The sequence below is a fragment of the Octopus sinensis genome, linkage group LG7 (genome assembly GCF_006345805.1).
Source record: "Octopus sinensis linkage group LG7, ASM634580v1, whole genome shotgun sequence".
Lineage (NCBI taxonomy): Eukaryota > Metazoa > Mollusca > Cephalopoda > Octopoda > Octopodidae > Octopus > Octopus sinensis.
This window is the reverse complement of record NC_043003.1, coordinates 79,458,188-79,485,723: the sequence shown is the minus strand read 5'-3', so window position 1 is coordinate 79,485,723 and position 27,536 is coordinate 79,458,188. Positions and strand designations below refer to the sequence as shown.

Below are 27,536 nucleotides of genomic sequence, written 5' to 3'. Positions count from 1 at the left end.
TAAAACCATTCCCTCTTGTTCGATATTTTATGTAAATACCCTCCTCAGCAAAGTATATTGCAAAGAGGGTGGTGTGTCAAGGTCACTTTGCTTTACTCCATTTTCCACGGCAAAAGATTCAGAGAGCCTACCACCAAAGATAACTGTAGCTTTCATATCCTTATGCAAAGTCCTGATCATGTTTACAAATTTTTCTGGGCAACCTATTTTCCTTAGATTCGATTAACAGTATCGAATGCTTCGCTCAAATCAACAAAGCAATAGTATAGAGCAAGATTCTGTTCAATGCACTTTTCTTTAATTGTCTGACAGTAAAGATACAATCAGATGTGCCCCTGGAGGAACGAAAACCACACTGAGACTCAGACACCTTACTTGGACCTATAAAGGTATTTAAACGTTCTAGCAAAATGTGGGCAAGTACCTTTCCAACCACAGACAAAAGCGAAATCCTACGAAAATTACCTCACAGATCCTTTGACCCCGATTTATACAAGGAGACTAAAATGGTATCAATCCAGTCTTGAGGCAGTTTATCAGTTCTCCAACAGTGACAAATTAATATATTTAAGAGTTCAAACATTTTGTCATCCCCATATTTCAAGACTTCTGCACAGATTGCATCAGACCCTGTAGACTTATTGTTATTCAACTTATTCACGGCTAAATAAATGTCATTTAGAATTGGTTCAAATGCTGTCTCTTCTATAACTGGAAGGTTTTCAATTTTTTCTATCGTCCTCATGTCAGCGGATGATCGTCTATTCAAAAGTGCAGAAAAATGTTCTACCCAGTGCTTATGAATAGAAGCGGTGTCAGTCAGAAACAAATGTCCATGTGCTGTTCTCACTGGAGCTATTGAAGATTTTGGGACATATACCTCCTTAACATAAGAGTACAAACCTTTGGCATCATTTCTATCAGTTGCTTCGTGTGCCTCTTTTGTTCTATCATTCCACCATTCCTGTTTAATTTCCCTTAGAGCAGTCTGCACTTTCCTTTTCAGCTTTCTGTGAGCTTCGTGTGAGTTGAGGTTCAAGGACAGAGAAAGAAGTGTATTTACTACCCACAAGGGGCTAAACACAGAGAGAACAAACAAGAGCAGACAAACGGATTATATCGACCCCAGTGCGTAACTGGTCCTTAATTTATCGACCCCGAAAGGATGAAAGGCAAAGTCGACCTCGGCGGAATTTGAACTCAGAACGTAGCGGCAGACGAAATACGGCTACGCATTTCGCACGGCGTGCTAACGTTTCTGCCAGTTCGCCGCCTTAAGAAGTGTATTACCTAAGTTTTGTTTTTCTAAAAGTAGATCATGAATTTCTGCTGATCTATCTGAGAACCAGCCACTGGACTTATGTGATTCAAATCCCACTGACGAACATGCAGCCTGAAATACTTTTGTTTTGAAATCTTCCCATAGATTGTTTGGGTCAAGATTTATACTTTCTATAACATCGTGGAATCTTTGCAAGTTGTTTGATAATTTAAAGTTTGAAACATTTAACTTTTTGGGTACCTTAGAACCAGACTGTTGATTTTTAGGCATTATCAAAAAATCTATTTTTCCACGCACTAGGTGGTCAGTTCAGCTCTCTGTCCTTCTCATGGCCCGAACGCTAGAAACATTTTCTGATCAGAATATAATCTATGAGATGCCAGTGCTTAGATCTTGGGTGCATCCTGGTGGTTTTATATTTATTTTTCTGCTTAAACAGCGTGTTGGTGACAACCAGATTATTCTCAGTACAAAACGTCAAAAGAGCTACTCCATCTTTATTACATTTTCCAATCCCATGTCGATCTAAAACAGGCTATGAAACATAGTTCTTTCCAACCCTTGCATTGAAATCTCCCAATATGATCAGCTTGTCAGAAATAGGTACTTTGCTCAATAATTGTGCCAGATCATCATAAAACTGTCCTACAATGGGACATTGTTGGTGCATAAATACTAACAACGGTAAGAAATCTACCAGTTTAATTCGGCATGACATCTATCAGAAATCTATCAGTTTAATTCGGCATGACATGATCCTTTCAGATATACCACTTGGAAGCTCTGCAATGGAGGATACTAATGTATTCTTGAGAGCAAGCCCAACACGAGATTCTCTACGCTGACCCTTAGGTAGGCCTCTCCAAAATATTGCATATCAATAATTAGGTTCATTTACTTGGCCCTCACCAGAGAGACGAGTTTCAGAGTGCGCAACTATATTAAATGAATATTTCTTAAGCTCGCATGCAATAAGTGCAGTACGCCTTTCTGGTCTCTTGTTGAAATCATCATCAAGAAACGTGCACACATTCCAACAGCCAAAATTCATAGGATGTTTTTTTTTTTAACTTTTTCATGAAGATTGTTTGACCACAGTGATACACTGGGGCACCTGCTGAGCCACACCTGTTCCCCTGATGTTCCCAAGTTTTTTTTTTGCCATTTTTTTGAGACATTTTAGAGAAAGTTACAAGTGCATTGTTAGGTTTCTGCCAACCAGCCAATTGAATGATTTTACTAAGATTTGGTGTACAGGAAGTACCTGTGCAGATGAATAATTTTCAGTGGGTGTAGCCTGCCCTACCCCTACCTATTGGCCCAAGAAGACTTCCGCTGGTGTGACATGAAAATTGACAAAACCAGGAACTTCCAAGGCCTCAGGTTTTATTTCGAAGATTTCTTTCTTGGTATTTTACCAACCAAGGTTGAATAGCTTCTACCTGCCCAGGAGGTAAGCTATCCCATTCCAGACACCAAACCGACACTCAAACACTATGTAAAGTAATCAAATATCACTCCAGTTTCCGACGCGGAGTAGCTCATTCATACATGAAAAAAAGAAAGAAAAGAAAAGTACGTTATATGATTTGCAAATGTATATAAGAATTATATATAAATATAAAAAAGTAAAAGATATGCAATTGAAAGCTATAGAATTTTATATATAAGTAAAAATATACATATATATATATATATATATATATATATATATATATATATATTATATATATATATATATATATATATATAAAATGTACATGTGTGTGTGTGTGTGTGTGTGTGTGTGTGTGTATACATGTGTGTATCTGTGATTGTCCTCCACCAGCGCTTGACAACCGGTGTTGGTGCGTTTACATCCCCGGAACTTCGCGTTTCTTCTATTATTCAATTTCTTTAGTTCTTTATGATATGTATTTGCACCTGAAGAATATGTTTGAGCTTACTCAATATATCACCATCCGTGAGTTATCGGAGAATGTGCAGATTAGTTACGGTTCAGTTCAATCCATCATCACTGAAAATTTGGGTATGAGACGCATGTCTGCTAAGTTTGTGTCAAAACTGCTTTCAGCTGACTAAAAGAACACTCGGGTTTCAGTTGCACAAGATGTCCTTGATTGTGTTCGAAAACGATGAAAACTTTTTAAAAACTTTACGTAGGCCTCAGAACAAGCATCGCCAAGCTTTTGGCAAAATTTGATGCAGATTCATTCTGTTCTAATCAATGCGACGATCACACACTACACATCTTCCTTCAAAGCAATGTTGTATACAGCGTGAGTGAGCTAGAAGGTTAAAACTTAGTACGCATGCACAGCAGAGTTCAAGGTCAATCTGTGCCAAGCGGCTTTACTCTGCATGCTTTAGCTTCGTTACTATAGCAACAGTCCGTATACATATTGATAAGACTACGTATGTATACACACACACACTCAAATAACGCGGTGTTCCAGCATGGCCTGTCTAATTGAAACAAGTAAAAGATATATATGACGGGCTTCTTTCAGAGCAAATCCACTCACAAGGTTTTGGTCAGCCCAAGGTTATAATAGAAGACACCTGACCAAGGTGGGACTGAACCCGGAAACCATGTGTTTGGGAAGCAAACTTCTTACCACACAGCCACACCTATACATGTGTGTGTGTGTGTGTGTGTGTGTGTGTGTGTGTTTAGGAGGAGGAGGAAACCCCCTTCGGTCATGAATGACCATGGGATTGCACCTAGAAAGTTACCCTCCGAGGCACAAGTCAGGGTAAGATTGTTTGTGGAAGGCCAGCAGTTGCCCAAGCATACCAGCCACCCCTTTCCACACCACTGATGTTATCCAAAGGAAAGGCAAAGGGGCCGATACAGCTTGGCACTAGTGATGTCGTATCTCATTTCTACAGCTGAGTTAACTGGAGCAACGTGAAATAAAGTGCCTTGCTCAAGAACACAACTCACAGCTCGGTACGGGAATCGAACTCACAACCTCACGATCGTAAGCTCGACGCTCTAACCACTAAACCATGGGCCTTCACACACACACACATACACACACACATACATACACACACACATATTCTCTCTCTCTCTTTCTCTTTCTCTCTCTCTCTCTCCTCTCTCTCTCTCTCTCTCTCTCTCACACTCTCTCTCTCTCTCTCTTTCTCTCTCTCTCTCTCTAGTGTCATCCCCTTTTTTCATATATCTCTTTCATCATCTCCTGATTTAGCATTTTCACCGTGTCGCTGGATAAGCCCCGAAGTGGTCCTTTCTTATGCATGAAATAGCATCACACAACGAAAATAAAAGGGAGGATACTTTAGATACTGTCCCTCCCTACCACACAACCACACACACGCTTAATATGACGATGATGATGATGATGGAATAGTCATAACAGAAGTGAATGCCCTTGATAAACAGGAGTAACCCCCATGAGAAGCAATAACAGTATATTCTGTTTAATGTACCTTTCTCTTTCCACAACTTTCCTTACTTAATATATTCTTTCGCACACTATCTAAAATGCTTCCTTTTTCTTGCTTTGTTTTTTGTTTTTATTTATTTATTTATGCTTTAATTTTCATTTTGGGAAATTCTTTCGTAAAAGTTCCTTAAAGTTATTTAGTAACAACCTCCTTCCCTCCACATTCTCATAGTTTCACCTTCTTTCCTTCTCTCGTCCTTTTTTTTTTGTTTGTTTCTTTTTCATTGTTTCTTGCTTTATCGTATGCATAACTTCCGTTTTAACTTAATAAACTAACACAAACTGGAGTGTGAAAAAAAAACGAAGTGAAGAGAGAAGGTCTGCGTGGAAAAATAGCTCTCAGGTTTTAAACATCTTACAGCAGTGAATAAGAGAGACAGACAGAAAGAGAGAGACAGACAGAAAGAAGCGAAGTGAGAGCGAGTGTGAGAGAGAGGAGAGAGAGAGAGAGAGAGAGACATACAGGCAGAGTAACGGACAGAGCAGAGTAAGAAATGGATAGAAAGAGAGTGACAGAGAAATGATAGAAAGACAGAGTTGAGTGAGGGAGAAATAGGTAGAAAGACAGAGTAGAGTGACAGAGAAATGATAGAAAGACAGAGTAGAGTGACAGAGAAATGATAGAAAGACAGAGTAGAGTGACAGAGAAATGATAGAAAGACAGAGTAGAGTGAGGGAGAAATAGGTAGGAAGAAAAAACCGAAGGGAAAAAGGAGGGAAAACCAGTTCGAGTGGGAAAGAAATGGATAGAAAGAAAGTGAGAGAGAATATATTTACATTGAGAGAGAGAGTTAGAGTGAGCGAGTGAGTGAGTGACAGACAGACAAACAGGCGGTAGGAATAGACGAAAATGTGTAACAAACAAAGAGAGAGAAAGAGGGTAGTGAGAAATAGAAGTAGTGAAAGTTAGTAAAAGTTTTCAAAACTATAAAAGTGAGCATTCGTTCCGTGTTAAAAATATTCTGAAATTTGAAGTTTGCTTTACCATGCACAAAGAATTTCGTAAGCCGTGTGTGATTTCGGATTACAGGAATATGTGGTGAGAGTTTGCCGCTTATACTAGACCAACAACAACCTCACACTAACACACATATACATATATATATACATACAAACACACACAAACATATATATATATATATATGAATATACGTCCGCACACATACATATAATAACGTGTTGTGTAGTTAGTTGCTGAAATCTTCGTACTTGTTGATTATAATGTAAGTTGGATTTTATTGTTTCCTTATTTTTCTTTTGCATTCTGTTGATGTCTGGTTGTTTTTTGGTTTTTTTGGGGGTTTTTTCCTGTCTGCAATACAAAAGTCACGTTGGAATTATTTTCTGTCTCATTTCCGAAAAGTTGTCTATAACTTTATTTAAAAATCATAACATTTACCTCCCCGACTTCCCAAAATACATAAATACAAACACGCATTACCACATACACATATATGTTCATGAACCGATAGAGAAACTAGAACAAATATATTTAATCTGACTCAAACAAGTAAGGTATTTTCGTAAATGATTTACATACAAAAAGGAAATATACTAAACAAGCAATAACAAGGTTTGTGTATTCCTTTTCCTTGTTTAACTTGCATTAACATATTTTCTCTAGCTACTGTGCGATTGCGAGTAAAATGCGATCCCACTCTACCTAAAATCCAGCATTATATTTTATACTATCTCTTTTGCTTTTTTTTGTTTGCGTGTTTGTTATTTTTATATAAGTGCCCCAATTTTGATACTGAAGTTTTATATTAAATTTCTCACACTATGCATATGAGAAAATATGGCATTTAAAGAACAACAAACAGAAATTGAAAGGAAAGGCTCTCTTCCTGAAAAAGCATTTTATGATTTTGCAGACGATTTTCTTTTCTTATCAAATATTAATACGAGAAACAAAAATCAAAAAAATACTAGTTGAGTACTGGCTCGATTTAAACGACCCGTTACTCAACATCGTTCTGCATTTGAACCATAATACGCTTGTACTAGAAGCATATTTTCCGCCCCCTGCTATTTGTTAAAAGTTGGTAGGGAAGTCGAAATTTCATTTATATGAAAGCCCCACCCTTCCTTTATTTCTTGTTTCGTGTTGTTTTGTTTATATTATAATACATATAATGCTTATACTCGAGACCGTTTTCTCCGTGTTGTAGGCCGCCGGGCAAAGTAAAAACGCACTATGCCCTCTACATTCACAGTTACAGAACACGTAAATTAGCACCGGGCTTCCTAGGCTTATGCAATTCCACCCTCCCGGAACAACTGTTCAGTAAATCAATACCTTTATAGACAGCATTGCTTATATAGCCCGACTGTGGTTAAAGTCGGCATGAAATATATATAAATATTGTCGTTTAAGAAATAGCGAACAAGCGATTTTTATGACAAATGTCTTGATTTAGCACAAGGCCACATATTTAGGAGAAGGGAGCAGCTGATTATATCGATTACAATGCTTAACTTCCAACGAAGGAAGCCTGTCCGTGGTTGCTCAATCTCCTAGAAATAGCACCCAAATCCCTCTCAACTCATATCCCCCACTGTCTTAGGAAAAAAAACAGGTTGGTTAATGTAGTCCTGGATTGGGCCGCCTTAACAATGTTATAGTACTCCTCCGCCTAGGCAAAACAATACTCAGAGACTTCTACATAAGTAACCACTATATACAGAGATAAGCATTAGCTCTGAGTGCCCCTACATTGATTCCAGCACCTAAGAAAAGAATGTTTACAGCTAGTATGGACTTTGATCATAGGTCAGCTCGATCAGAACTGACCTGAGGTACGATGTTTTATAGGTCATATTACATTGACCTAATACCTGATAGATTACTTATTTATCATGGGAGGATGAAAGGCAAAGTTGGTCTCAGCGTTATTTGAAATTATATCGATGATCTAACGATTTTGCGTGCAAAGACGTCAAAGCTATCGGCATAATTACAGGCTGGTGACTTTGTTTCCTCATAACTTTGTGAAAAAGGCATATTTTTAAGTGAAATTTTGCAGGGACACATTTCCAAGAGCGTAGATTACAATTTTTTCCTTATTACTTGTTTTTTTTCTTATTACTTAATACTTGTTTTAGTCATTGGACTGCGGCCATACTGGAGCACCGCTTTTAGTCGAACAAACTCCAGTACTTATTATTTTTAAACTCTGGTACTTATTCTATCGGTTTCTTTTGCCAAATCGCTAAGTTATCTAAGTTGTTAAGTGGTGCTGGGAGTAGACGCACACACACACACGCACACATATTCATAATCCAAAGAAATACTTTGACACTTTAATTTCTTTGTCTTTTTATTTGAATTATATTTTACACTTCGCTAATATTTTACTCTTCCACACAATGGTTTTACCGTCATGAAACCAGGATTTTCTGCATCTGAAGAATTTCGGTTTTTGGCTGGAATCCGACAGTGTTCATAACTGAGAACTCAGGTTGAGTGCTTCTTTGGAAATACTCTACCTTTATACCCAACCATGACCTTATATATACATATATCCACATATATATATATATATATATATATATATGCGTGTATGTGTGTGTGTACCTATATGTGTGTGCGCGTGTGTATGTGCGCTAAGAGCTTCTACACAGTTTTTGTCTACGGTATTCACTCACAAGACATTTGTAGGCCCGCGGCTTTAACAGAAGTCTCTTGCCCAAAGCTTCTTGAATAATTAAGAATCAGGTGTCATGACACAGATGCTTCAAGAAACTTAGAAAGGGAAGTTACTCTATGTTCTTTCTTACAAGAGAGATCATTCAACTATCTAGCTACCGCTACACGTGTATGCATATATATGTGTGTTTGTGTGTGTGTGTATTAATGTATGTATATATATATATATTATATATATATATATATATATATATATATATATATATATATATATATATATATATATTATATATATATATATATAGGGTGGTGAATATTTTTAGAAATTTCAAAAGTCAATAGACAACATATTCTCAATATAAAATAGTGTATATTATTTTACATTGAGTATGTATATATATATGTTTATATATATACATGCGTGGGCAGGATCGTTTCCCTCACCAGCCCGAGAGAAAATTTGCGAGACGGAACGAGTTTGCTTTCAAGCTCTAGCTGGGAAGTGGAAGAGGAGTGTGCTTCTCCGAACCACCTCTGTCAAAAATTTACAGAGACCTGGACTGATAAACATTCTGGACCACCCACCTTTCAATGGCCCTGTCCGTTGATGCATTCATGCATGTTACTACCTACATTCATGTATGCATGCTTGAAAGAAACAAATATATACTCACAGATATCGTTTTACGCTAAGCTTCCATGCTTTCGTGTAATTCAAGTGTACTTGAAACCAGTTATACATGAATACAATACAAAGAATATACGAATACACCCACGCATGCTTTTTATATAGATACGCACCCTTATATGTATGTGTGTGTATATATATATATATAAATATATATATACTCTTTTACTCTTTTACTTGTTTCAGTCATTTGACTGCGGCCATGCTGGAGCACCGCCTTTAGTCGAGCAAATCGACCCCGGGACTTATTCTTTGTAAGCCCAGTACTTATTCTATCGGTCTCTTTTGCCGAACCGCTAAGTAACGGGGACGTAAACACACCAGCATCGGTCGTCAAGCAATGCTAGGGGGGCAAACACAGACACACAAATACACACATACATATAGATAAATATACATATATACGACAGGCTTCTTTCAGTTTCCGTCTACCAAATTCACTCACAAGGCTTTGGTCGGCCCGAGGCTATAGTAGAAGACACTTGCCCAAGGTGCCACGCAGTGGGACTGAACCCGGAACCATGCGGTTGGTAAGCAAGCTACTTACCACACAGTTACTCCTGCGCTATATATTATATATATATATATATATATATATATATATGTATACATAAAAGCAAATAAATGGTACAACGAAGTACCGATATTTACTGGAAAATAGCGAACGTAATAAATACGACGCTAATGTATAGCTTCACTGCGTATGTACTAGCAAAAATGCGTGTGTGCAACAAACTTGAAAAAAATTGTCTTATTTCCAGGGAGAACATCTGAAAGATGAAATACCTAGAAAGGGATAATGTGGTACCGGTTTCAAATTTGTCAAGATATGTCTGCACACATATACTTGATTTATCTTCATCAGCCAACATATACCTCGACAACATTTCAAATGTTGCCACATCTTCCCTAACCGACCCCTCCCCTCTTTCAAACGAGCCCACAACCTTCGAGACCTTTTGGTCCATAGCTCCTTCCCTGACCCTACCTCCCAACCCGGCTCGTTCCCCTGCTCCCGCCCACGTTGCCGCACTTGCCCTTACCTCTCCAACACCACCCGCCTCACTAGCACCCACCATCGACCCTATCCCATCATCCACTCCTTCACCTGCACCTCCAGCAATATTATCTATTGCATCTCTTGCTCTCTCTGCAATTCCTTGTACATCGGACAAACGGGACGCCGCTTGGCTGACCGGTTCGCGGAACACCTTCGTGACATCCACCTTGCGAACGACACACCGGTCTCACGCCATTTCCGCTCCACTGGTCACTCCTTGCAACACCTATCTGTGTTCGGTTTGTCCTTACACAGAGGCCATCCGGATTCCCGTTTGCGCCGTGAACAGGAATTAATCTTCTCTCTTCGCTCTTATACGCCATTTGGTCTCAACTCTCCCCCCCTCCTCATCTAACCCCTCCCCTCCCCCTCCTCACCTATCCTTTTTCCCCCCGACCTCTACTTCTTCAGTCCTTCATCCTTTCACCCCTACTCCCCTTCCCTTCTTCCCTCTCTCCTCTCTTCCCCTCCCTCTGCTCCCTCACTCCCTCCCTCCCCTCTCTCTCCCCTTCTCTCTCCCCTCTCTCTCCCCCTCTCCCTCTTTCCTCCTTCATCCCCCTCCTCCCTTCCTTCTCCCATCCTCTCCTCTTCCCCCTTCTCCTCCCCCTCTTCTCCTCCCCTTCTATCCCCCCCTCTTCTCCCCCTCCCCCTCTTCCTCACTACACCACATGACTTTACACATCACATCACATATGATGTGCCATACTAATACACACACCAACTAATACATACTAATACGTACTAATACATACTAGTACATACTAATACTTACACCAACCCTATACATACACACGTCCAGACCCCGCATACGCACTTATACTCTCTCACACACACACACACACCTATACATACCAATACATACTAACTAATACATACTAATACATACTAATACATACACCAACCCCATACATACGCACGTCCAGACCAATCCTACGCACTAATACTCTCTCATACACACACACACACACACACACACACCCTTATACATACTAATACATACACCAACCCTATACATACACACATCCAGACCCCTCCAACGCACTTTTAGCTGGTCCCTCAACCCTATTATCTCCCCTTATTTCGCTCTCGCGTCTCATGTTTGATCTTTGACCTCTGGCCGAAATCAGATCGCCATGTTGATTCGTTAGCTACTGCACGCATTTTTTTTCTCTCCTTCTTTCTGTGTTTTTCTCTCTCTGTGTATCTTTCTGTTGAAGAGCGTAGGCTCGAAACGTTAAAGACTTGTTTTATTTATATTTCCTGAGCGCCATACTAATACAATTGTTCGTTTGTTTTCCACCTGCCTTCGTCTTTTGTTTATTTTCATAAAGCTTCCCGTTATATATATATTATATATATATTATATATATATAATATATATATATATATATACATATATATATATGTATGTATATATATATATATATATAACAATAATAAATCTCTGAGCGAGGTGTAAACAGTAACTGCTCTATAATATAAGCGGGATCAGCCATCTGAATGTGGCTAGGGACAGGGCGGGGTGGTGGGGGGTTACTGATGCATTTAGCCCCAGGCGACTATCGACGTCACCAGAAGAGCCGACACCATCACGGTGTCCTTGCTAGCGACACCGTGATGGTGTCGGCTCTTCTGGTGACGTCGATAGTCGCCTGGGGCTAAATGCATCAGTAACACCCCCACCACCCCCGCCCTGTCCCTAGCCACATTCAGATGGCTGATCCCGCTTATATTATATATATATATTAATTCATAAAAGAATATAAACCTGAAAATCACGTTAATGACTTTTATCAAGTAGTCAGCATGCTACGTATGCATATGTTGTGTTTGAATGTATGTATGTGTATTTATACACACACACACACACACACACACACAAACACACACAAACACATACACTCACACACATTCTGTGTGTGTGGTGGACTCTCCTGTTACTTTTGACGTATGAGGATCCCACAGCCTGCACTTTCTTTGTCAGTCATAACGCTTATGTCGAATGCGACATTTGAGTCCCGCCAACGATTTGCAAAGAAACCTGCAAGTGTTGCAATTATGTTGGATTACGGGTGAGTGCAGGCCGTATATTTGTAACTACTTTTCTCCCTTGCCTTGCATCCCCCTTTGCCTGTTAATGCTGGCTGAAACAAAGTCTCTTATACCATTTTGTCACGACAATCTCCATTCTGTTCGCTCCAAGGCTGTTTGCTCTAAGGTGTTGTGAGCTATATTGACTTCTGAGAGGTTATTCTTTTACCTTGTCTTCATACCTGAGCCATGGTCAACCAACATTCTTGAGCCCACTATCAAGCTGGCTGTACATGAGGACTTTGGATACTCTTTCGTCATTCTAATGACCAGCCCAGTTGTGACTGCATAAGAAGATTTTCGATTCCACCAATCTTACACTTGCTAAGCAGGTCAACATTTGAAATAATCTTTTAGTGTTTAACCGCAGATGGTCCTAAGACAGAATTTTTGGAAAACATCTACCACCTATATGGTATTCACGATCCTGAGCTATTCAAGAAGGTAGTTAGAGTGGTTAGAATTCAGCTTTATAGACCTGTACTTTGGTGTCAAGTTTAATGCCCCTTTCATTCCATATATACATATATGTGTGTGTGTGTGTGTGTGTGTGTCTTTGTATGTATGTATGCATGTATGTGTATAGTAAATCTAGAAAAAGAACAAACACAAAAAAAGCAACAACGCCAGGACGTGGTACATGTAAAGTATTAGCAGACGGTCAGTGAAGGCAAGAAAGGTGGTTTAACGTTTCGAGCAACGCTCTTCTTCAGAAACAGAGCAAAGTCCAATAGAAAGGAAAACAGAGGAAGAAAATCACCAACGATTCGCATGTAGTTACATTTAGATATGTGTATGTGTGTGTTGTAGTAGTAGTAGTAGTAGTAGTAGTAGTAGTAGTAGTAGTAGTAGTAGTAGTAGTAGTAGTAAATTAGTGGACCCTACAGCCCATTCCTCATTCGCCAATTCGACTGCGTCATCTGTGTTGAGATTTTTAACCCTTAAGAGACAAGTAGAATGACAAAAAAGATTGTTTAGTTCATTCTATATGCTACAAGAATATATATAATTTCATACATATAAAGTAATTAATTTATTTTTTATAATTTTCTTTTTTGAATAAGTGCATGCCCTCTGTAAGGCTTGTGAAAAGGGCTCCGTCTTCTTGGCACTGAAACTCCAAATGAGGGTTAACAGTGTCAAATACGTCGCAAAATATGTTACTACAGGGAGTGATCAGGTAACCATTGAACTTCAAAGAGCTGATGGTAATAATTATGCTGTCGGCGAGATAAGGTTGTTTCAAACTAGATGTTATGTTTGAAGTTCTGAAGCTGCGTTGAGGATTTTGGAATAGTTAGATTGTCTGGTGTAACATCGTAGGTTTATGAACTACTTGTAAACTACCTTGATCAAATTTATAACCGTGATCTCTTGAAAATATGCTTTTGATGATAGGGAAAGGCAGTTCACTACATGTGATGAACGTTTTACTCTGATAGTATAGACTTGTGTATGAACCATACCCAAGAATATGTGCAAGAGAGCTTGATTATAACCAAGAACAACTCCACATTGAAATAGAAGTCCTCCAACAAAATCTAACAGACATAGGACCAGCGTTAAGTCTGCAATGCAGTTAAAGAGATGTGTCTGCATTGATACTATGACAATAGTAAAATCCTGTGCTTGAATGGTCCTGGCCGCACAGGAAAGAGCTTTGTAGTCAACACAGTTCTTAAATATGTTAACTCAATGGACAAAATTGCCCTAGGTATAGCGTTCTCGAATATCACAGCGTCATAGTTTCGGGGAGGACAAACAATCCGTAGCATATTCAGTATTCCACTCGACACCTACCTACTAGACCAGCCAATATGTGATATAAAATGTCGTTTAAACTAGAGTTAGACAATGAAAGATACAGCTTTTATAGTTGTTGATGAAGCACCATTGACGAACAAGTCAATTTATGAAGAAATGGACCGCACTTTTTATTACATATTGAGTATTAATAAACCCATGGGAGACATCCCCACACATCCCTGTAGAGACTTTAGATAGATTCTCCCAGTGGTAGAAGGTGAAACAAAATCCGATATCATCTGTGAAAACCTGAAAACGTCTTATCTACGGTGTAACGTTATTATCAAACAATTGACCACTTCACCTACCATTTGAAGACAGTGCCGTAAACTTTGCGAAGCTATGACTAGAAATTGACGATGGACAGTTGTCCGCTGTGAGAGAATCCGACATTATATTTATATTCCCCTTTAGTAACTTCAATCTGATTTATGTTATGCAGAAATGCATCAGTCTGATAAAGTCCCTTGTTAGACTATATGTTTTGCCTGGTTATTTGGAGCCTTGATAATTAATTCTTCGGAACTCCCAGTTTCGGAAGCTGTAACATATTGCTCATCAAGGAAGTAGAGGATTCAGAGGTTCAAATCGATTGATTTAAAGATCTGGGTCTTTCCTTGCATTGCCCCAATAGAATCAGGTCTGAGTATCTGGGCAAAAAGAGCAGTATTGTCTCCTTTAAACACCACTGTCAGTCAGCTCGACAATTATCTGTTGGGAGAATTTACAGGTAAATAGAGAACCTACCAGCCCGTGGATACTGTTGCCAGGGATAAAGATGCTGTAACCTATCCAGTAGAACCCATAAACTCAAATAAGTTCTCAGGAAAACCATTTCGCATCTTGAAATTTAAGTTTATGGTCCCCGTTTTGATTCTGACGCATATGAACCCTCAGAAAGTAGGGAATGGAATTCGGTGCGACGTATCTCGGTTCCATGCTAATGTCATTGATACTATTATTTCCAGAAGTAAGGCGGCGAGCTGGAAGAATCGTTAGCACTCCTGGCAAAATTCTTCGCGACATTTCGTCTATCTTTACGTTCAAATTCCGCCAACGTCGGTTTTGCCTTTCGGGGTCGATGAGATAACTACCAATTGAGCATTGGGAAGGATATAACCGATTTGCTCTCTCCCCTCAAATTTCATGCCTTGTGCCTATAGTAGAAAGGATTATCTTCACCAGTCCCTACAAAACTGTTACTGTCCACTTACCAAGAATTGTTTTTCATTGGCACCTTCAGACACTGAGATCCACATCAAATTTAGGTGTCTCCATTTTCCATGCAAACCATGTTTTGCTTTGACTATAGATAAGGCACAAGATCAGATTTTTAAATCAATCTCTGGTGAGCAACATGTTACAGCTTCCGAAAGAGGAAGTGTTGAAATATTAATTATCGAAGTTTCAAATAACCAGACAGAACATATGGCTTAACAAGGGGCTTTATTAGATTGACGCATTTCTGCATAACATGAACCAGGATCAAGTTACTAAAGGGGGCCAATTATTAGCAAAATTATCTGATATAATTTAATAAAACGTGTTTAGTTATTCCTATGTGAAATTCTATTGCCTAGGCGTTTCACCCGGTACTAAGCTACTATATATAAATATGTACATGTGTGCATGTTTGCGTGTACAATTATATATATATATATATATATATATATATATATAATATATATATATATATATATGGACGCGCGCACAGGCATGACAGAAGTAATAGATACCCTTATAATTGTTAAGATTTGTTTAAATCTGAAATTATTAATTATTATAATGTGAATATCTAATATTTAGTAGACATGTCCTTTGCATTTTTCAATGCAAGGATTCTATAAGGCATGCTACTGATCAGATGACAAATATTCTCTATAGGAATTTCTTGCCAAGTGTCATGCAGTAACCTCAAATGATCTGGCTTTAAAGGTGCTTTCTTGTTCTTTTTACGAAGTGTCCTGTCCATTATGCCTCAGAGATATTCAATAGGGTTCATACCTGGTGACTGACTTAGCCATGGAAGTTTTTAATGCCATTCTTTTCCAACAAATCTTAGGTCTTTATAGCCGTGGGACAAGGAGCCCCATCTTCCATAAATAAAGAGTTGTCTTTAATCATTTCACCATTGGAGATGATTGGAAGGAGTGCTTTCTGCAATATGGACACATATTTATTTGAGTTTATGTTTCCATCAAATTCCACCATCTCTGATTGACCATTAATCCAAATTTCTCCCCAGACCACCACAGAATAGCTGCCTTGTTTCATTGTTGGCAGTAATCTTTTCATGTCAAATTCTTGATCACAGTGTCTCCGGAGCCACACGCGACTACTGTCAGAAAATACAGCAAATCCTGACTCATCAGAGAATATGATAGTGTCCCAAAATGCCACTGGGCACTCCATCATCTCACTGGCCCAATATTTCCCCCACTTGATATTGGCTGGTTGAAGAAGTGGCTTCCGTTGCTCTGCTACAGTAGCCAAGTTTGTGGAGAAACCTGACAGCTATTCTGAGACTGACATCATCTTGTTCTGCTATGTCAGAGGCCTTGCAGCGAGGATTATCCTCCACATTTCACTTAATAAAACAGGAGAACCTGTCAGAGTTGCCCTGGTCGACCTAGGCAAGGTGATGTGGACTCCTTTCTCTTTCTTGTGAATTGCACAATCACCCTATTAACTGTAGTCAGTGGGATCCCAAGGTTTTCTGCGATTTTACGTTGACTAAGTCTACCTTCAGAAATTTGGATAGTTCCAAGGCTTCTTCTGTACGTGGCATGATTAAACAGTTAAACAGTACTTATTCTATCGGTCTCTTTTGCCAAACCGCTAAGTTACGGGGACGTAAATACACCAGCATCGGTTGTCAAGCGATGCTGGCGGGTGGGGAAGGGCAAACACAGAAACATACACACACACGCACACACACACACACACACACACACATATATATATATATATATATATATATATATATATATTATATATATACATACATATATACGACGAGCTTCTTTCAGTTTCCTTCTACCAAATCCACTCACAAAGCTTTCGTCGGCCCGAGGCTATAGTAGAAGACACTTACCCAAGTTGCCACGCAGTGGGACTGAACTCGGAACCATGTGGTTGGTAAGCAAGCTACTTAGCACACAGCCACTCCTACGAAAGTTTTAGTTTAGGATAGTTTTATTAAGGAATGATTATGATGGCTTTGGCTCATCTTTAATCACTGTATGAACAATTACCGATATTGAATTTTGTATTAGTAAATCACCATCGATTTTTTTTTTAATTCTGCCGACAAGGATTAACTCTAGATCGACCCTCCTTCCCCGTATAGTTCGTGAATTTGGAGGGTTTGCATTTGCGATACTATCCCTTTATTTCCCATCGTAGATAGACAGATTCCTAAAGAATCCGTTCGCGCATTCATAGCAAACAAGGCACAGGACCAGACTTTAGATCGTATAGGTGTATTTTTACCCACTCCGATGTTTACACACGGCCAGTTATACGTCGCTATGAGTCCTAGGCTTACAAAGAATAAGTCCTGGAGTCGACTTGTTCGACTAAACATGGTGCTCCAGCATTGCTGCAGTCAAATGACTGAAACAAGTAGAAGAATAAAAGAAATCTGAAGATGCCATGAGGTTTCCAGACATGAGTTCTAGTCACTTGTCAAGTTTCATCAAAATTGATGAAACGATGTAGGAGGAGTTACCTAACAACTCTACAAACACACCTACAGACAGAATTTTCCACATGTGTAGTAGATGTATGTATGTATGTATGTATGTATGTATCATATATGTATGTATGTGTGTATGTATATATATATATATATATATATATATATATATATATATATATAATATGTATGTATATATATATATATATATATATATATATATATATATATATATATATATATATATATATATGAGTGTGGGGGAGTTTGTGTATATATGTATGTATGTATGTATGTATATATACATGATATATCTATCTATCTATCTATCTATCCGCTCGGTCGAAGTCGACTCTCGGTTACTCGTTGGATCAGTGTCCTCCAGTCAGTTCTATCCTGGGCCGCTTCTTTCACATTGGCTATGTCCATTCCGGTATCACTCTTGATGGTGTCAAGCCAGCGGGTTCTTGGTCGGCCTCTTCCTCTCTTGCCACTGACCATTCCGAGCATGATGTCCTTCTCCAGGGATTTTCTCCGCATAATATGACCGAAATATGCCAATCTATGCTTGGTGATATATATGATATATATGTATGTATGGAGGCGCAATGGCCCAGTGGTTAGGGCAGCGGACTCGCGGTCATAGGATCGCGGTTTCGATTCCCAGACCGGGCGTTGTGAGTGTTTATTGAGCGAAAACACCTAAAGCTCCACGAGGCTCCGGCAGAGGGGATGGTGGTGATCCCTGCTGTACTCTTTCACCACAACTTTCTCTCACTCTTACTTCCTGTTTCTTTTGTACCTGTATTTCAAAGGGCCGGCCTTGTCACTTTCTGTGTCACGCTGAATATCCCCGAGAACTACTTTAAGGGTACACATGTCTGTGGAGTGCTCAGCCACTTACACGTTAATTTCACGAGCAGGCTGTTCCGTTGATTCGGATCAACCGGAACCCTCGTCGTCGTAACCGACGGAGTGCTTCCAAATATGTATGTATCTATATATGTGTGTGTGTAGGAAGGTAGGTCAAACAAAGACAAGAATTTATTTTTAATTTTTGTCATAATTTCCAGTCTTTGTTTTAATACATACTTGTATGTATAGTTTTCTCATGAAAAATAAAACATCTACATCCATACGAGCGATAGCCGGAATACACAGTTGTACTTCATGAAGGTAAAGCTCGGATTATAACCCTGTATTTACGCCATGCTTGTGGATCCATTTATCGTTAGATACTTTTGAATAATATTGGAATTGTGGATTACCAAATGACTGTGAACTTCCTTTGGATCTTTTCGGTTTGAACGGCAGTTTTTTCTAGCGGCGTCATATGAAATTGTCACCCATAATTTTGACCCTAGTATCGATCTATGCATTTCAATCTGTTTTAGGGTTGGAGTTAGTTAGGGTTAGGGTTAGGGGTGGGTGGAAGGGTATCTTTTTTTCTTCACCAATGTAAATAAACCCAATCTGTTTCTTAAACGAGGGACATATTCATACGGCACAGAATGCGTTGCTTACCCATGCGTTTTAATTGAACTGAATTAATTTCTTTTTTTTTTAAAGTTTCACCTATATAGGCGCAAGAGTGGCTGTGTGGTAAGTAGCTTGCTTACCAACCATATGGTTCCGGGTTCAGTCCCACTGCGTAGCATCTTGGGCAAGCGTCTTCTACTATAGCCTCGGGCCGACCAAAGCCTTGTGAGTGTATTTGGTAGGCGGAAACTGAAAGAAGCCTGTCGTATATATATATATATATATATATATATATATATATGTGTGTGTGTGTGTGTGTGTGGTGTGTGTGTGTGTGTGGTGTGTGTGTGTGTGTGTGTGTTTGCGTGTCTGTGTTTGTCCGCCTAGCATTGCTTGACAACCGATGCTGGTGTGTTTAAATCCCCCGTAACTTAGCGGTTCGGCAAAAGAGACCGATAGAATAAATACTAGGCTTACGAAGAATAAGTCCCAGTGTCGATTTGCTCGACTAAAGGCGGTGCTCCAGCATGGCCGCAGTCAAATGATTGAAACAAGTAAAAGAGTAAAAGAGTATACGTATTTATACTACGGTGAAAGCAACTCGTAAATAAACGAAACCCTTGAATCTATCACTGTTCACACGCACACACACACACACACACACACAACACACACGCACACACACACACAGTCGCATATCCATGTATGTATTTACGTATGTGTGTATGTATGTATCTACGTGTGTCTAGGCGCCTAGATACACCATGACCTATACACGCAGACGAGGGTCGATTCATTTGAAAAAGAAAGTGAACAAAAATATTGCATAGAATTTAAGTGTTTTCAACGTCTTTCAATGATGGTAGGTGAATCAAACGTACTGTAGTTCATTGTAGAATATAAATAATATGATCACTTGCTTATTGGGAAATTTGTAAGTTCGATTTCCTTTAAATTTTTTCTTTCTTTTTTTTTTTTTGAAGTATCGCCATTATAGGTATTTCCGGTAAAATTACGAAATCAACTCGTAAATAAACGAAACCCTCAAAACCATCACTGTACACGCACACACACACACATACACACACACACACACTCGCACACACGCACACACACACACACAGAGTCGCATATCTATGTATGTATTTATGTATGCTTGAAGATAATCAAACCAAATTTTCAATATTTCGAGCCACTCACCCAGTGAATATTTCTGCCAAATTTGGTGAAAATCTGTTCAACCGTTTTCCAGTAATTTTGTAAGATGACTGATTACAATACCCTGCTTTCGCTTACGCGCGCAAGGTAAGAATAAAACAAATTACGTGAATTGAATGAGGTGAAGTGTTAGAAACGTTCGAGAGGGAGACAAACATACAAGGAGAAAGAGAGAGAAAGCCAGCTTTGATCCAACAGACACCTGATCAACCATTGCATCCGAGCGTTCAGTTCTACCACGCAATCTTACTCTCTCATAATCCTTTTAGGCACAAGGTTTGAAATTTGTTGGGAGGGAGCTAGTCGATTAAATTAACCCAATGCGTAACCGCTACTTAGTTTATCGACTCTGAAGGATGAAAGGAAAAGTTGACCCTGGCGGAATTTGAACTCACAACGTAACGCAGACGAAATCCCGCTGAGCATTTTGCCCGGCGTGCTAACAATTCTGCCAGCAAGTCTGTCCCGGCAACTCCAGCATCGTTGCAGGAATTGCCAGAATGAGATCCAACAACGTCCAACTGTCTAGAGGCTCTGACTCCTGCTTTCTTTCCTCGAGGTTTACCCTCGAAGCCTTCCTCGTGGTTGGATTTCACTGCAAGGCAGGTTTGGAATCAGTTTTCATTCCCCTTGATGGATTGCCCTCACTGTAGGTAAAGAGCTCCATCAGTCCGCCTCTCTCTCTCTCTCTCCTCTCTCTCTCTCTCTCTCTCTCTCTCTATCTATCTATCTATCTATCTCTCTCTCTCTCTCTCTCTCTCTCTCTCACTCTCTCTGGATATGCATGTATATGTGTGTGTGTTGTGTAAAGGTAAGATCCAAGGATCAAGGTGTAACCTTCATTTGATTAAAGTATCTCTGGCCTGGCGAGTAGCTAGCTGATTACCCCGCATTTTGGTAACTACTACTTTCGATATCCTGCTAGCTAGAAAACATATGTAGCCTGGGTTTTATCTACTCCATTCCTTAAATTTTATATCTATCTCTATAGATAAATAGACAGACAGACAGACAGACAGACATGTGTGTGTATGTATATATGTATGTATATGTATGTACATGTGCGTATGTGTGTAAATATGTATACGAGAAATTAAATGAATGGCAAGGGAACAAGAAATTATGTAACGAATTTTATTAACTTACATCTGTTTCCGTTATAAGATACAAGACACTCATAGCTGAATGCTTGAGTATCGGAGTTTCAAAGCTGTACACACACACACACACACACACACACACACACATACACACAAATATATATATAAATATATATATATAGGAGGAGGGCAAAATGCAAAGGACTGAAATTTTGGGATTGTTTGCCGCAGCATCGTAATTTCCGTTGTATGAAACGCATGAGTAAAATGAAAGGAAAAAAAGAAGAAAAAATAGCTTTTCCTTTCCCATGAGATATATGACATTGTGAGACAGTTATTCCAAAACTTCGTCAAAAACTGTTTTATCATTATTTACTGGATATCGAGGAAAGGGCCAGTACGCGTAGCTTTTCCAGGCACTCCTAGGTCAGAGACGTTAATGCTGTTATATTCCCATGGACCTGCGAAAGTGGAAGAGCCGAGAATGAAAATTAGATTGTTATCTGCATTTACCAATATGTGGGTGTTGAACTGCCGCGATGTTTGAAAGCAGGTCGAATTAAAATGTTTGGCTAAAGGGTTTCGGAAATGATATTAGTATGTATCATTATTGCTATAGAAAAAGGCGGCGAGCTGGCAGAAACGTTAGCACGCCTAGCAAAATGCTCAGCGGTATTTCGTCTGCCGCTACGTTCTGAGTTCAAATTCCGCCGAGTTCGACTTTACCTTTCATCCTTTCGGGGTCGATAAAATAAGTACCAGTTACGCACTGGGGTCGATATAATCGACTTAATCCGTTTGTCTATCCTTGTTTGTCCTCTCTGTGTTTAGCCCCTTGTGGGTAGTAAAGAAATAGGTATTTCGTCTGCCGCTACTGTGTGATTAAGAAGCTCGTTTGGCAATGATTGGGTTTCGGGTTCAGTCCTACTGCGCGGCACCTTTGGTAAGTGTCTTCTTCTATAGCCCCGAGCTGACCTACGCTTTGAATGAATTCGATAGATCGAAACTGCGTATAAAGCCTGGCGTGGCTGCTTGATAAGAAATTTGTTTATCCAGGCACATGGTTCTGGGTTAAGTCCCACTGCGTGGCACATTGGGCAAGTGTCTTCTAATGTAGCCTCGGGCCGAACAAAGCCCTGAGTGAATTTCGTACTCAGGGACTGAAAGAAGCCCGTCATGTGTGTATGTGTGCGTGTGTGTGAGACTGTGTTTATCCCCCCACCACCGCTTGACAATCGGTGATAGTGTGCAAAAAGAACCGAGAGAATAAGAAGTACTGGGGTCAATTCTATCGGCTAAACTTCTCCAAGGCGGTGACCCCCACCATGGCTACAGTCTTATGAGTGAAACAATAAAAGATATATATATATATATATATATATATATATAGATATATATATATATATATATATGTATATATATATATATATATTATATATATATATATATATATATATATATAATATATATATAATATATATAAATTAGTAATGCAATACTAGAGTATTGCTTTCCAGTAAAGAATAGCCCGTGAGGGAAAAATATACATAGAAGTAAAATATGGCACAACGAAGTACCGATATTTACTGGAAATAGCGAACGTAATAATACGACGCTAATGTATAGCTCACCGCGTATGTACTAGCAAAAATACGTTCGCTATTTCCAGTAAATATCGGTACTTCGTTGTGCCATATATTTACTCATATATATATTATATCTATATATATATATATATATATATATATATTATATAATATATTATTATATATATATATTGAAATGTACAGGAAAGCAAAAAAAACAGGTGTACGAACAACAAGCAAGTGTGTTAGTTTGGCGCTCGGGAAAATGAAAAGAATCTTTTACGTTTCGAGCCTATGCTCTTCAACAGAAAGGAATAAGAGAAAATAAAGAGAGAGAGAGAGAGAGAATGAAAAAACACTTGTAGATTTCAGCGATGCGTGGATGTGCTACATGAAAAGTATTAGCAGACGCTCAGGGAAAGAAAGAAAAGTATCTTTACGTTTCGAGCAAAGCTCTTCTTTCGAAAAAGGAGACATAGGAAAGTCCAGGAGAAAAGGAAGACAGAGGAAAAATTCACCAACGATCCACATGTAGTTACATATATATACCATTGTTTTGGTTTGCATTGTTTTCTCTTCCCAGCCGATAATCACCAAGATAAAACCTGCTTAGGGATGCGCTCATCCCCCATATGTTTTAAATGGTCACAAATGGTCAGTCTACCTCAGCTGACTAGAAAACCAATATAGTATAATTTTGATAAGATTCCTGCTCTGTCTAAAACTCTGTACCTGGTGTAAACAATTCCAGCACTCATAACCAGACAAGACAAATAACACTGTCATTTGAAGTAAGATGTATTAGCGCTGTAATGCAAATTTCAAACAGATCTCGGAACTCAAAAACCACTTAAGTACACATACACAGAAAAAAGCACGTCTAACAAGAAGTGGTTAAACTTTGAATAGAAGTGATTATCTCTCTTTCTCCCCCCGCTCTCTCTCTCTCTCCATATGTGTGTATGTATGTGTTTTTGTGCCTTTTTGTCATCGTAACCCCGCTTGACAACCGGCTATGGTTTGTTTACCTCCTCCCGTAACTTAGCGGTTTGAACGAGAACCAGACTTCAGAAAATAAGAACTAGAAGCGATCTGTTCGACTAAAAACCTTCGAGACAGTGCTCCGACATGACGGTAATCTAGTGACTGAAGCAAGCAACAAATCAAATAGCCAAGGAAATATCTTTATATATAAAAGTGAAGTTGTGTGTCTGTCTCCTACGATTTAGATTCCTAACTACTCCCACATTTTGCGGTGCAGTTTAACCAAAACCGGGTATCTTATAGTCGTGATTCATATCGAGCCCTTCTGGGTATTAGCGCGCGTCTACGATGAGTCTACGATTTAAAAAAAAATTTACCATAATTTTTTTCCATTTTAATGCATTGTTTTCGCTATTATATAAGGGAAGAAACTCTCTAAAAGTGTCTACGATGAGTCAACGATTAAAAAAAAAATTTACCATCATTTTTTTCCCATTTTTTATGCATTTTTTGGCTATACCTCTCTAAAAATGCTTATATAGTTATTTCCCTTACAAACCCGAGCAACGCCGGGCGATACTGCTAGTATGCTATAAAATAATTTCAGTCCTTTAGCTCTATTTTTTGTAGCACAGCTCTCCCATCTCTGCTCACCGTCTGCACGGCCGCCCTCAACTCGCCAATAAATAGCAATCAAACTGCACTCAGATTACATCCTACCGTCTTAAGTAAAGAAACGATGTCTGAGATAATTTAGTGCTGCATACCCTTAATAGACGGGATGATCGTAGCCGTGATTACCTTGATCGTTACTGTGTTATACACCGCTTGTCACAATGCGCATCCACATATCATATCACTCTTTTACTTGTTTCAGTCATTTCACAGTGGCCAATCTGGAGCACCGCTTTTAGTCGAGCAAATCGACCCCAGGACTTATTCTTTGTAAGTCTAGTACTTATTCTATCGGTCTCTTTTGCCGAACCACTAAATTATAGGGACATAAACACACCAGCATCGGTTGTAAGCGATGTTGGGTGACAAACACAGACACAAGCATATACATTTCAGAATACTGTGTGTGGGTTGTATGTAAGTATATATATGTACGTATATATATATATATATATAATATATATATATATATATATATATATATATGTGGTGTGTGTGTGTGTGTGTGTCTGTGTGTCTGTGTGTGTGTGTGTGTGTGTGTGGTGTATGATCGCTGCCGGTATTGAATGGCGTCGTCACGGCGGAGACGTCATGTAATATGCGTCGCTTATCAACCAGGATGTAGTCGATCTCGCTTCGGTGCTTAGAGTTCGGCAATATCCAGGTCCATCTCTTCCTCTCCCTCTTCCCGAATGTTTCCGATGTAGAGCCGCCTCGCCTCTGACATGGTAGCCAAACGTTCTCCTCTCTCGTTTCTCTCTCCCATGCCGAATCTCCCGACGTACTCCTCTCCTTGTCGTCCACGCCCAACCTTTGCGTTGAAGTCTCCCATCACGACAGTGTAATCGGACTTCACAGCCAGCTCTTTGTCTAGTTGTCGATAGAATTCTTCCACCTCGTCGTCGTCGCTGGCACTTGTGGGAGCTTAGGTCTGGACAATCTTGAGGGTGGCCTTCCCTGAGAGGTTCACATTCAGTACACCAATCCGTGATGATATGAACTGGCAAGAAGCGACTCTCGAAGCCCATTCCTTACTTACGATGAATCCGATACCTCCGACCGATCTAGCACCTTCTGCTCTCCCTAATCTCACAATGCATCCATCTTGCCATCGTATACTCGCGCAGTTGTCGAGTGGTACCCGCGCGAGCGGAAACGACCACCCGGAAGGCCTCCACGACGGTGGAGTTACGATTTCAGGAGGATGATTGGGATCATGTGGATGAGAAAGGCGCGATCCAGAGAGGAGTGGACAGCGTGCTGTGACCAACGGTGTCAAATGGACGCATGACGGACTGGTCGGTCAAGGTGATCAAGGTGATATATATATATATGTATATATATATATATATATATATATATATATATACATATATCACCGTGACCGACCAGACTATCAGATGTTACTACACATCGCTGGTCACAATGCACTTCGCATTGTTTTAGCCTTCAAATGACGCCACCCCACTGGCTAAGTGAGCAGGCCAATATGTATATATATAATATATATATATATATATATATATATATATATATATATATATATAAACAGCATAATGAAATGTTTTAGAAAGACGGTAGACAGCCAGTAACATTTTAACTCTACACCATTAAGTATCAGATAATGTCGACTTACACGTATCTCAAAAGACCAACTTGTATCTAGAGACGAGATTGAATTTCAGGCGGTATTTTCATTCTAATATTCGGAATTCGAACGATCGTTTAACTTTTACTTGTAACAAACTAGCAACCCATTTAGAGGGGAATGTTGGTTTGTCCACTAAGCATATTTCAAAAGCTAATAAGTGGGTGTGTGGTAAGTAGCTTACTTACCAACCACATGGTTCCGGGTTCAGTCCCACCTTCTACTATATATATATATATATATAATATATATATATATATATAATATATAGATATATATATATATATAATACATATATATATACATATATATATAATACAACGGTTTGTTCTGTATGCCCCCCATCTGATCCTAGCAATACACACACACACATGCATACATGGGTACAGGACGTAAAATAACGTGAATAAAATGAGAAACGAGAACATAAAAAACAAAAGCATGGAAAACGAACTTTTTTTCGAACTACGAAAGAAAGAAATAGAGAAACGAGACAGGCAACATAAAGAACAATCCCTTCATCAGTTGTCTCCTGTTTTATCTACTCCGCGTTTCGAACGTAGGTACAAGACGCGACCTCGTTAAAACAGTCCTTCCAACAAAGCAAATTAAATAAACGTGTAGACGAATAAAAGAATGTGTGTGTGTGTACCCTCACCATCGCTTGACAACTGCTGGTTTGTGTGTTTATGTCTGCGTTCCGTACCAGTTCGGCAAAAGATTTCGATAGAATAAATACCAAGCTTAAAAACCATTCAACTAAAATTTTTTCGAGGCGGTACCCAAGCATGACCGCAGTTTTAATGGCTAAAATAAGTAACAGATAAAATATAAAACGTGTTTGTATGTGCGGTTTGCTGAGCTTCCGGTAAACGACGATCGCAAGCTGAGTTCAGTGGTTTCAGTTTCTGGATCGTAAGCGGAAGATTACTCTCATTTTCCCACGGTATTACTGCAGGCTTTTGAAAAGTTTGTTTACTTACTAAACTCAGCTTTGTAGATCCTCAAAAGCCTGCACTGGCCTCTTTAATAATATCGATGGTGTAAAATTGATTTCTTATGAAAAACGCAAGGCTGTGAATTTATCTTCTTATCTCTCA

General features: G+C 39.2%; 1 protein-coding gene across 2 annotated transcripts in view; it reads left to right on the top strand.

Annotated features, from left to right (window-relative positions):
• The first annotated feature begins 5,394 nt into the window (after nucleotides 1-5,394).
• LOC115214036 (sodium-dependent multivitamin transporter-like) overlaps nucleotides 5,395-27,536 on the top strand; it is a 124,953-nt gene continuing 102,811 nt past the window's right edge. The window contains exon 1 of one of the 2 annotated variants that reach the window (XM_029783057.2): nucleotides 5,395-5,978. The gene's annotated coding sequence lies outside the window, so the exon portion shown is untranslated. Of the gene's footprint in view, nucleotides 5,979-6,178; nucleotides 6,329-27,536 lie in introns of those variants that run through there. The other variant, XM_036504861.1, reaches the window with a different exon arrangement.